The sequence below is a fragment of the Miscanthus floridulus genome, chromosome 6 (genome assembly GCF_019320115.1).
Source record: "Miscanthus floridulus cultivar M001 chromosome 6, ASM1932011v1, whole genome shotgun sequence".
Taxonomy (NCBI): Eukaryota; Viridiplantae; Streptophyta; class Magnoliopsida; order Poales; family Poaceae; genus Miscanthus; species Miscanthus floridulus.
Window position 1 is genome coordinate 141564499 of NC_089585.1, and position 12347 is coordinate 141576845.

Consider the following 12347-nt stretch of genomic DNA (forward strand, 5'->3'; position numbering starts at 1 on the left):
ACTACTATTACTGATACAAATGTTGTGACCAAGTGCACTCCGTAGGCAATAGTTTTACTCACAACTCTGTACTATATAGTGTCCAATGAGATCAAATGTGCTGTATTTAGACTTTCTTGCGAGCGCAGTAAAATATGAGAGTGAAGCGAATGCATTAGGAAAGCTGGACACAAGAAGTGATTCGACAAAAGGAGCTTTTGACACGCTTGAAACTTGAATGCCTGGTGCGGTTGTGATAGGTCTTTTCTGTACTTATTTGATTCCAATCCAAACAGTCACAACAGTCGAGGGGCAGACTGAAGGCGTGTCTAGCTCGGTTAGATTTACAATGCTTAGACCATCATAGGGACTCTAAGGCAAGGCAAGATAAAGATTTTTTTCCAACCGGTGTGCCTCGCCTCGGGTACCGTGGCGCTCCCTGGGGAATCACAACCTATCATACCACAGAAGGCGTGTTTGACTAGAGATGCAGGAGCATTGATGTTCCCAAACATACACTGATCAAAACAGAGCACGTCTCCTCTATTTATGCCGATGAAACGGCATGAGCCTCGGTGCTGGTTTTTACTACATGTGCGTGCACTCCTTGCGTTGGTGACAACACTAAAAACATAGAAAAAGAAAGCCCCCCATGAGAGGAGAATGAGAATAGGGATATATCAGCAAGGATTCCTCAAGATTGTACTAGTTCGCATGGTGGGGCTACAAGAAGACATGGTAGGACTGAGCTAGAGTGACCTAGAGTGCTTGAAGATCCTTTGTCCTAGAATGTATGCAGAAAAATTAGTAAGTGCCTATTTTATGTTTGCTGAATCCGATCTGCTGGGGTTTGCCATTGGGAATGAACTTGTCCCTCTATCTGGCTATGTCGATCTTTGTGCATGCAGAAGCTACCAGTTGTAATTGCCTAGGCCATCGAAGGTCTCTAGAAACTCGAGCTTTGTCTGGACGATGAGCAGAGCTTGACCCTGTGGAAGGTGGAGGTGTTCCTCAACAACGGTCACTTGTACCTCCGCCGAGCCGAGGATGAAAGGACTTTGCTCGTGCCATCTACCTCCACCTTCAAAACTCTCTTATATTGCGGTATGATGGCCGATCACAGATTAACATCAATGTCTTCGACCTTACCACCTACCGCAAGCAATACCCACACGACTTCGATGCCGGCAGTAGTCAGCTCTCCCTACCCATCCTAGAGCCGAGGAGTTTTGTAATGATCCTAAGGCAGTACCACCTCAAAGCAAAGTATCTGGTGAGCACTCGCGCGAGAAACAGAACGTACCGATGATGTCTCAAGTTACCATTGTCCTCTTTGTCATCAGTCTTTTTTAGGTGAGGCGAAGAATGTGCTAGTGGACTTCGAGCGACCGCATGACTACAACCAGCAGTGCATGGTCGAGCTATAGATGGTTGGGCAGTCCTGGTTCATGGGATTTTAGAGGACCATCACAAACAAAGGCTTGCGAGTGTCATTCAACTATAGGTGGGGCGCTTTCTACGCTGATAATAACCTTAATGTCGGTGACACCTGCTTCTTTAGCGTGATCCATGAGGCCACCTGCAACAATGACGACGATGAGGAATGGGAGGAGGAGCTGGAGGACGATGAAGCTAAGCTCATGGTGGAGGTGCGCAAGACAAATGGTGGATGGAGGTGGTGAACTCGGCGCAAGAGTTGACACAATCTATATTTTGTATTATCCGGCCTATCAAGATTTCTAAGTATCGGACTATCTTAGGCCCTGTTTAGATGGACTGTGGCTAGTTAGCCATGGCTAAAAATTAGCCAATTAGTTGTTTTTATTAGTCCATACCTATTTGTATTATGAACTAATTGTTGGGTTCAATGGACTAGTTGGATGGCCCCTGATAGTTGCCATCACTATATTTCATTGTTCATCGACTCACAGTGATCCATATCGTTTATATTTTCTAGGGTTAGACTGTCTTAGGCTCCAGAAAATTCCAACCAGAAAGGGCGAACACCATTAGTATACTACATATTAGAAAGAGAACCAGAAAGAGAACTATAGGCAAAAGCAACCAGCAGGGGCTAGATAGAGTTTAGCCCACCTAATACAAAGTTCAACAAAAGTTAATGCAGACATAGCGATTGCGCAGGTTAAACTCTGTTGAGCATGGTGTAGATCATGTCCTTTGGTCATTTGGTAGCCGTTTTCTAGCCTTTGTTGGTTGGTTTTGCCTGCTGGTTTCTTTTTGGTTCTCTTTCTGATATGTAGTATGGTAAATATGCATAACAGAATTCATCCAATCAAGTCTCCAGTCGATCTAATGCCTAACGGAGGAGCCACATAGCTATTCAAAGTTTACTGAACATATAAGAAAGTCCGAGCATTGTAAATCTGACCAGGCCGGACACGTCTCATGTTATACAGGGAAACCAGTTTTGTACTAGTACTTTCATTGAATCCCTAAGGCCTTGTTTGGATATGCATGTATATTCATCTCAATCCATATGTGTTGAAGTGGATTCGAGTGGAATTAAACTAAGTTCCATTCCATTCAAATCCAACACATGTGGATTGAAGTAGATACACATGCATCCAAACAAGGCCTAAAGGAAACAAATAAAATTGAAACAAAACAATAGAAAAGCAAAAGCAAAAGCAACAAGAAATCAAAAGCTATAGAATACACTATATTTGAGGACAAATTTCAAATGATAGAATACACTACATTTGAAAAGAGTGAATTACTAGTTTCTTATTCTAATTTCCCATTCAAAAAATGGATTTCTTGGCAAAGCCAACAGTCCTCGCTGTAATACAGAGCCCTTCTTTCCTATCCATCTGCATAGCCCCAGACACCACTTGTGCACGGAAGATCACCGTGCACCAGTGCTGGTGATGGCAATGACAACTTGCCCCACGTCATTCAGAGGACCACCTCGGTGGTCGAGAGACAGCACAACACACACCCCTTGTTGCTTAGCCACCTCCTCGTTGGTCTGCCACCACCACCCATGATACTTCCTCGCCCTCAACCTATCTTATGTACTGCCTCACAGTGTCATCGTCGCCGGCATCGCCATTATGCCTATAGAGCAATAGGGCGACCAGATAGGGCACCAGATTGTGCCCGCCATCAGCGACGTAGGCGAGATCATTGAGGCTTGGCCGGGGGTAGTGCTTTTCCATGAATACGGTTTGTATCCTAGTGAGGAAGCAAGCCTTTGGGTTGCTGACTTAGGTCAGGCTAGCAAGGAGGGCTTTGTAGTCGATGGGGTCATCCCACGTCCTCCTACGTCTGAACCGAGTCAGTGCCAGATGCCGACCGATGGCAGGGTCACCAAAGATGCAGTGCATGGACGAGCAGGTTGCCCATAGTCTATGGAGGCCATCCATGGGCCGCTCCAAGGTTGCAGTGAGGTGGCCCATGATCACAATTTGCACCTTGACAGGGAGCACCATCAGCGACATGATTATCGCGTGGAACGAGCTACATTGTGTGGATGGTGGCAAGCCGGAGGGCTAGAGAGGTGGACTGGCATGATGTACGTTGATTGAGGAGGAGGCAGGGGAGGGCACCGAGTGGGGGCTACAATAGGAGTCAAACAATAGGAGTGAGGCCAGGCTTTGTACCATGGATTTAAATAGCGGACTATAGCGGCGCTATAGCACCGCTATAGCTTCTTAAGAGAGCCCGTGCTAAGCTATTCCTATTTTTTCCGCTATGCCAATATGACAACTATATTGCACTTTAACAATGCTAAAATGCTTAGTTGTAGCTTTAAAATAGTGCCACTATTTCAGTTTTGGCTTTTAGAGTGACAATTTAGTTATTATCTACTTATCTTTTGCTGCTATGTTGGTCTTTTCAAAAATTGAACACTTGAGCTTCACAAATCAAGCTATAGTTCTATATTATGTAATGTTTTGTAGACTCATAAAGTCTTGAAAATATATTTGTATTTATCAAATTTCATGATTCTTATGTTTTCATGAATCAATTACTTGTATTTTTCATGGTTTTTCTTAAAAACCGCTATTTGTCATAGCTCTGCTATAGCGGCGCTATAACTTTATAGCTTTTTAAAAAACAATGCCTCTATTTGCTATAGCCCTCAATTTTAAACCTTGCTTTGTACGTATGGGACGCCAGGGATGGAATAGGCTTCTGACACAAGCACACCACGTTCATCATTACTAGTATCCAAGTAATGAATATTTTAGTCAGGTCAGACCTTCTATCATTAGGTGAACTATACAGTGTAGTCCTATCCAAGCAGTCGTAGGCTTGCAGCAGCCAAGGGGCAGCAGTTAGCTAGAGATGGCTACATTACAAGGTTTCATAGGTTCTGTTCGTCTGCACTCCCTCGGCTTTGTTTAAAGCTATCGCTTCAGTATTCATGCTTGCAGCCACACGCGGTGCAGCTGAAAGCTCTAGTTTAGTTTTGGTGAATTGATGAAACCCTAAGTGCTAACCTAATTTATCAAGTGATCATGAGATAGGTAGCACATTCCAAGTGATGAAGCAAATGAAGATCATAGCATGATGATGATGATACCATGGTGATGATCAAGTGCTTGGACTTGGAAAGAAGAAAGAGAAAAACAAAAAGATCAAGGCAAAGGTATAAACCATAGGAGCTATTTTGTTTTGGTGATCAAGACACTTAGAGAGTGTGATCACATTTAGGTTTGATAGCCATACTATTAAGAGGGGTGAAACTCGTATCGAAATGCGGTTATCAAAGTGCCACTAGATGCTCTAACTCATTGCATATGCATTTAGGATCTAGTGGAATGCTAATACCCTTGAAAATGTTTATGAAAATATGCTAACACATGTGCACAAGGTGATACACTTGATGGCTGGCATATTCAAGAAAGGGTGAAGAAGTTAGAAGTGAAAAAGAGTTAATATCGCTGGTCACAAGGTGACCGGACGCTGGTCCTAGTGGAACCGACGCGTCCAGTCAGTTGTAACAGCTGTGATGCTGGTGTCGGTCAAATGATCGGATGCTAGGTCTTGAACGACTAGATGTTGGCGAGGTGTGTCCGGTCCTGTTGTCGGGCAGCGCTCAGAGGCTAGGGTCTCTGACCGAACAATGGAAGGGTCCGGTCGTGCTTGACCGGACGTGTCTGGTGGGTGAAAAGCATTTCTGGAACCTTACTGGAAACGACCAGACGCTGGTGGCTCAGCGTTCGGTCAGTTATAGCACTATGTCTAGTCAACTTAAGTGATCATTGAAGTCAGGACACGTGGCTGTCGTCTGATGACCGAACGCTGAGGTCCAGCGTCCGGTCAACATGACCGGAGCGTCCAGTCAGCCCGCGTTGTGCCCAGTGAAGGGGTACAATGGCTCTATTTTGTGGGGGCTTCTATTTAAGCCCCATGGCCGGTTGAAGCTCATACCTTTGGCCATTTGCATTAACATAGCAACCTTGTGAGCTTAGCCAAAGCCCTCCCACTCATCTCTATCATTGATTCATCATCTTTGTGAGATTGGGAGTGAATCTAAGTGCATTGCTTGAGTGATTGCATCTAGAGGCACTTAGTGTTCGTGTTTTGCTGTGGATTTCACTTGTTACTCTTGGTGGTTGCCACCACCTAGACGGCTTGGAGCAGCAAGGATCGTTGAGCAGAGGGTGGTGATTGTCTTCGGCTCCGATTGTGGTGATTGTGAGGGGTTCTTGACCTTTCCCCGATGGAGAGCCAAAAGGTACTCTAGTAGATTGCTCATGGCTTGTGTGATCCTTATCTTGTGTTGGTTGTGTGGCACCCTATTGAGGGTTTGGCGTGTGAAGCCAATTAGCGCGTGAACCTCCAAGTGAGTGAATCGCCACAACGAGGACTAGCTTGCCGGCAAGCAAGTGTACCTCGGTAAAAATCATCGTGTTCATCATTGATTCTAAGGTGATTGGTCTTCATTGTTATTCATCCTTGTGATTGATTGGTTCCTTCATCTACATGGTGGTATAACCTTCTTAATCACTCTTATTACATTACCGCAAACTAGTTGTCAAGCTTTTTAGTATAGCTAGTTGTGAGAGCTTGCTTGCTTGGTTGGTGTGGCTCTTTAGTTAGCTTTTGAGAGCACACTAACATAGAGTAGTGTCATAGCTATTATGTGAATAGATACTATCTAAACTAGAATTGTGGTAGGTGGCTTACATTTTGAGTAGGCTAGCACAACACTTGCTTCGCCTCATAATTGTCTAACTATTTTGTTAAGTGTTGTTGTAGAAATTTTATTAGGCTATTCACCCCCCTCTAGCCATTAGGACCTTTCAATTGATATCAGAGCTGAGGTCACCATGATTTGAGGCTTAACAACCTTCGGTGTAAAAATAGCTCAAATCAACAACACCAAGAAGCCACCCCAATTTGATGGCACAAATTATCCTTATTGGAAGTCAAAGATGACCACACACATCAAGTCAATCAATAGAAAGGTGTGGAAGGTAGTAGAAACAAAAATTGAGATTGAAGATCTAGAGAATCCCACCGTGGCCAAAGAAGTGCTTCTCCAAAACAATGACATTGCTCTAAGTTCTATTCATGATGCAATTGATGAAAGAACATTTGAGCAAATCAAGAATATTGAGATGGCACATGAAGCTTGGAAGAAGTTGGAAGAATCATTTGAGGGCACTCAAGCCGTGAAGGGTGCAAAGGCCTACATTCTCAAGGAGAAGTTTGCAAGCTTCAAGATGAAGGAAGATGAGAGTGTGCCGGAGATGTTTCATAGGCTTCAAGTGCTTATCAATGATCTTAAAGCACTTGGAGAAGAGGTGAAGGACAAGGACTTCTCCCATAAGTTCTTGAGATGCTTACCTTCAAGATTTGGCACATTGGTCACTATTCTAGTAAGAAGTGGTTTGGACACCATGACACCAAACTAAGTATTGAGAGATATAATGACCGATGATACTTATATAGATGATGATGAGAAGGAAGAAAAGAAGGAGAAGAAAGATGAGAAGAAGGATGACAAGAAGAAGAGCATGGCATTCAAAGCCACATCATCCAAGGGCAAAGCTAAGTAAGAGACATCAAGTGAAGAAGATGAATCTTGGGATGATGATGAGAAGATGGCTCTCTTTGTCAAGAAGTTTGCAAGTTCATGATGAAGAAGGGCTACTATGCTAGAAGAAAGAAGTCTTCATGCAAGAACAAAGAAGAGTCAAGAAGGTGCTTCAAATATGGAAGCAAAGATCATCTTGTTGCTCAATACCCATACAATAGCGACAATGATGATGACAACAAGAAGAACAAGAAGAATGACAAGAAGGAAAAGAAAGAGAAGAATGACAAGATGGCATTCAAGAAGAAGAAGGGTGGTTCATATGTAGTCACTTGGGATAGTGATGCTTCCTCAAGTGATGATGATGATGATAGTGATGATAACAAGACCACCAAGAAGAAAGTTCTTGCAAGCATTGCTATCAATGAGAAGCCTTCTTTCTTCGAATCTTCATCATGCTTCATGGCTAAGGCCACTAAGGTACAATCTTGTGATGATGAAAGCGATGAAGAACATGATGATGAAAATGAAAATGAAAATGGCCATGATAGTGATAGTGATAATGATGAACCTACTAAGGATGAACTATTTGATATGCTAGAAGTTTTTAAAGAATACTTTGACATTAAGAGAAGGGAATGCAAAAGCTTGCGTAAGGAACTAGTAGCCCTTAAGCAAGCCTTTGATGAGCTCAATGCATCTCATGAGAGGCTAGAGGAAGCCAATGAGAAGCTTGGCAAAGCTCACAAAAAGCTTGAAAAGGCTCATTCATCTTTGCTTGATGAGCAAAATAAAAAGACGCATGTTGAAACTTGCAATGTAGGTTTAACTTGTGATATAATTGATGAATCACTATCTATGCCTATCATTATTGCTCCTACTAACCCTTCTTGTAGCACTTCCACTTCTACCTCATCTAGTAGTGATGGTCTCACTTGTGACACCTCACTAGTGGTTGAGAATGAGAACCTCAAGAAGGAGGTCAACAAGCTCACTCACACCTTAGCTAAGTCCTATGGTGGTGAGGACCACTTGCTTATGTGCTTGGGTAGCCAAAGAGCTTCTCTCTATAAAGAGGAATTGGGCTATACCCCCAAGAAAGGCAAAGCAGCCTTTGCTTCTCACAAGACTAGTTTTGTAAAGAACAATGGTCGGTTTTGCACTAGTTACAAGCAAGTGAGTCATAAGGAGCATGAATGCAAAAACAAGAGCAAAAATACTAATGTATCCTTCATAAAGCTTGATTCATGCTATATGCTTACTAAGGATACAAATGGTGTGAAGGCTAAGTTCATTGGTAAACCATGGATGGGCTCAAAGAAAAAAGCTATTTGGGTACCAAAGAGCTTAGTGACTAACCTTCAAGGACCCAAGCAAGTTTGGGTACCTAAAAAGAATTGATCTTCTTTTGTAGGTCAATTACAAAGCCGGAGGAAGGCATTGGGTTCTTGATAGTGGGTGCACTCAACACATGACCGGTGATGCAAGAATGTTCAACTCAATCAACACCAATAGCAATGATAGTTATGATAGTATCACATTTGGTGACAATGGCAAAGGCAAGGTCAAAGGGCTTGGTAAGATCGTAATATCCAATGACACGAGCATATCTAATGTGTTGCTAGTAGAGAGCTTGAATTTTAATTTGCTATCCATGGCTCAATTGTGTGATCTTGGATTCAAATGCATATTTAAGGTAGATGATGTAGAGATCATAAGTGTAGATGGCTCTAACTTGATCTTCAAAGGCTTTAGATATGAGAATCTATACTTGGTTGATTTCAATACTAGTGAAGCTAAATTATCTACATGCTTGTTCACTAAGTCTAGCATGGGTTGGTTATGGCATAGAAGGCTTGGTCATGTTGGAATGAAATAATTGAATAGATTGGTTAAGCATGACTTGGTTAGAGGCTTGAAAGATGTTGTGTTTGAGAAGGATAAGCTTTGTAGCTCTTGTCAAGCTGGCAAACAAGTTGGAAACACCTATCCTAAGAAAAGTATGATGAGCACTAGTAAAGCATTTGAGTTATTGCATATGGACTTGTTTGGGCCAACACAATACACTAGCATTGGTGGAAACAAATATGGCTTTGTGATTGTGGATGATTATACTAGATACACTTGGGTATTCTTTCTAGTGGATAAAAGTGATGTGTTTGCAACATTCAAATCATTTGTCAAGGGCATTCATAATGAGTTTGAAACAACCATCAAGAGAGTTAGAAGTGACAATGGTAGTGAGTTCAAGAACACTAGAATTGATGAGTTGTGCGATGAATTTGGAATTAGACATCAATTCTCAGCCAAGTACACTACAATCAAATGGCCTTGTTGAGAGGAAGAATAGAACACTTATTGATATGGCAAGGTCTATGCTTAGTGAGTATAATGTGAGTCAATCTTTTTAGGCCAAAGCTATCAACACGGCTTGCTATTGTAGCAACCGCCTCTATTGTCACCCATTGAAAGAGAAGACACTGTATGAGCTCTTAAATGGTAGAAAGCCTAACATTGCATATTTTTGGGTCTTTAGTTACAAATGCTATATCTTAAAGAAATGCACTAGATTGGGCAAGTTTGATAAGAAATATGATAAAGGATTCCTACTTGATTATTCCACTACAAGCAAAGCATATAGAGTTTGGAATTTGGATAGTGGTACTCTTGAGGAAGTTCATGATGTTGAATTTGATGAAACCAAGGGTTCACAAGTAGAGAATGAGGACTTGAAAGATGTTAGATGCATTCAACTTTCAAATGCCATGAAGAACATAGATGTTGGTGAATTGAGGCCTAGGCAAGTAAATGATGATGAAGATGATCAAGTGCAAGTGCTCTCTAACTCAAATATGTAAGATGATACAAATCAAGTTAGTGCAAGTGGATCTCATGACAATGAACAAGATCAAGTGGCTAGTACATCATCTCAATCCAATGATCAAGCAAGTGCAAGTAATCAAGTTCCAATCCTCCAACCAAAAAATATAGCAAGGGATCATCCATTGTACACTATCATTGGTGATATTTCAAGAGGTGTACAAACAAGATCAAGATTGGCATCATTTTGTGAACACTTCTCATTTGTGTCATCCATTGAACCAAAGAAGATAGATAAAGCATTGAAGGATGTTGATTGGGTGAATGCTATGCATGAAGAATTGAATAACTTCACAAGAAATCAAGTATGGGAGTTGGTAGAAAGACCAAAGGGACACAATGTGATTGGAACCAAATGGGTCTTTAGAAACAAGCAAGATCGAGATGGGATAGTAGTAAGGAACAAAGCAAGATTGATAGCACAAGGCTATACACAAGTTGAAGGTCTTGACTTTGGAGAAACATATGCCCCGGTTGCTAGATTGGAAGCAATAAGAATCTTGCTAGCCTATGCTTGTGCCCACAATATAAAGCTCTATCAAATGGATGTTAAGAGTGCATTTCTCATTGGCTACATCAATAAAGAAGTATATGTTGAGCAACCTCCCGGTTTTGAAGATGACAAGAAACCCAACCATGTGTACAAGTTGAAGAAAGCTTTGTATGGCTTGAAGCAAGTACCTAGAGCATGGTATGAGAGATTGAGGGACTTCCTACTATCTAAAGGGTTCACAATGGGAAAGGTTGACACCACTCTTTTTATCAAGAAGATTGAAAAAGATCTATTTATCTTGCAAATCTATGTTGATGATATCATATTTGGATCAACCAATTAAGATTTTTGTGATGAGTTTGGAAAGATGATGGCATGTGTGCAAGATTTCAAGCCTCACCAAGAGAAAGTCATTTGAAGGCTACAAAGAGAATATTGAGGTACTTAAAGCATACACCAAATGTTGGTTTGTGGTATCTCAAAGGAGTAAAGTTTGAGCTAGTTGGTTATTCCGACTCGGACTATGTGGGATGCAAGGTTGAAAGAAAGAGTACCTCGGGCACGTGTCAATTGTTGGGAAGATCACTTGTTTCATGGTCATCAAAGAAGCAAAATAGTACTACATTATCAACCGCCAAAGCCAAATACATATCCGTTGGTAGTTGTTGTGCACAATACTTTAGATGAAGGCCACTTTGAGTGACTTTGGAATCAAGTTCAAGAAAGTGCCATTGCTATGTGACAATGAGAGTGCAATCAAGCTAACCAACAATTTGGTTCAACATGCAAGAACAAAACACATTGATGTCTGCCACCATTTCATAAGAGATCACCAACAAAAAGGGGACATTTGCATTGAGAGTGTAGGCACCGAAGATCAACTTGCCGATATATTTACCAAGCCATTGAATGAGAAAAGGTTTTGCAAGCTAAGGAATGAGTTGAACATATTGGATTTCTCAAATATGTGTTGATGCACCCCCAATTATATGACAAGCCTCTCCTTCGAGCTATTCAAGGTAAAAGTTGATTGGCATGACATACATTCTTGCTAAGGACATGTTTAGTGCATCTAGTCATATTTTCAATTCTTATTAGGACTTTTCAAATGGTCCTATTTTATTAGGCTCATTCATGAAAATCAAATGAATTTTATGTTTATATGGTATCACTATTGCTTCTATGTTTGACTTGATCTAGTGATAGCATATGACATGTTTGTGGGCTTGTAAACCTAGTGTTTAATCTAGAAAATAAACTCTAAGTGTTTAACTCAACATGGTACAAGATAACCCTTATTTGGAGGTGTGAAGAAGCTTGTCCTTGAATCAAACTAAGTTAAATATCTTTGGTCAATGATCTAGACTAGACCAAATTTGAAAAATGATCCTCACCCCGTTGATTGACATTGATAATCTCAATCCTACAAGTGGTACTATCTGTATTTTAAGCCTTTGTGGTCATTGATGACAAAGGGGGAGAGAAACAAAGATATAAGTGACAAAGGAGGAGAGATAGTGCACAAAGATAAGTGAAAAGACAACACAAAGGGGAAGAGAAATAAAGATACAAGTGATAGGGGGAGAACTTGACATAAGAGGAGAGATATGACAAAGGAAAGGAATCAATTAAAATTTAGAGCACACAAGTAGGGGGAGCAAGCTCATGAACTTGTATGGTGCATTTGAATGTGCATTTCATATGTTTGCTTGCATGGCATAAGTTTTAAATTTCAAAATCCAAGCTTGTGTGATGTATGCTAAGTGTAAGATTGAATAATGAAATGAAATCACTAGATAACTTTCATTTCTAAGCTTTTCAATTGGTATCTTTTCAAAGTATGATTTCAAGTAGTATAAAGCTAACCATGGTGTTAAGGATGGTATAATGGTGCACTCCGATTGGTATCACGCTTCAAAGGTCCATCTTTTATACCTTAGCATCATTTGGTAGACATTGTCTCCTACATTTTCTATCTAAGCA